Here is a 1,156-nt window from a genome sequence, read left to right on the forward strand (position 1 = left end):
TCATACCGCCTAGAACAACGTTTTCTTTCAGGCCTTTCAACCAATCGATACGACCGCGGAGAGCGGCTTTTGCTAAAACACGAGCAGTTTCTTGAAAACTGGCCTCGGATATGAAACTTTGAGTATTCAGGGATGCTCTCGTTATTCCCAATAATATGGCTCAGAATGTGATGGCTTCTTCCAAAGCACGTCCCGTTCGTTCGCTTGCAACAATCTAATTAGTTCTCCGGGTGAAAAACATTAGACATTCCGTCTTCCCGAAACCAATACTTTTGATGTTATTTGACGTACAATAATTTCTATATGCCTATTATGGATCCGCACCCCTTGGGATCGATAAACCCTTTGGATCTTATTAACCAAAGAGATGCGACTTTGCACTATAGTTAGCTCAGTACCAATCAAGAATCCCCAAGGAATTCCAAGAATTCTTGGTATACATTCGTTCCAACCCCCAACTCTCTTTTCTAGGTTTATCGATATTGAATCAATTGAATGCACTTCTAACACTTGTTCTACTTTTGGAAGACCCTGCGTTATATCACCGGATCTCGACTTTTCATATATAAATGTAACTAATGTATCACCTTCGTAAAGGATTTCTCCATAATGGCCATGAACGGTTGCTCCGGAGTGGCCAAATAAGGCTTAGCCGGATCTTATTACTACATAGCCAATGTGAATAATTATAACTTGACCCGATTTTAGATGTGGTCCGTTTTTGCCATACGGACATTTTCGCAAATAAACTGTCCCGAGGCTAATTATTGTGAAGCTTTCTTCACAATAATTATGACAATAATTATGATGATAATTATGATGGAGAAAATACCAATTCAAATTGAATGGATTCAAAACATCACATTCGCATGGATCGGGATTAACAACTCTCCGTTTTCGTCCATTAAATAATATTTAAGTACTCCGAAAAGTCTGTTTTAAATTGTCAAGTTTCAAATATTTAGTTACCGAGATCCGATTATGAGTTATTAAATTTAAATGGTAAAATAAATACAAATTCGCGAATTTGAAGGTACATTCTAAAGGGCCCAACGAATTTCTAATTGGAATTATAGGATCTCTTTTAATTGATTCTTTTATTACATTGTGATGTTTTACATCGTTGAAGGGATCCATTCGAAAACAATTAGATGAT

Source organism: Ricinus communis, chromosome 10 (assembly GCF_019578655.1).
Source record: "Ricinus communis isolate WT05 ecotype wild-type chromosome 10, ASM1957865v1, whole genome shotgun sequence".
NCBI classification, from domain to species: Eukaryota; Viridiplantae; Streptophyta; class Magnoliopsida; order Malpighiales; family Euphorbiaceae; genus Ricinus; species Ricinus communis.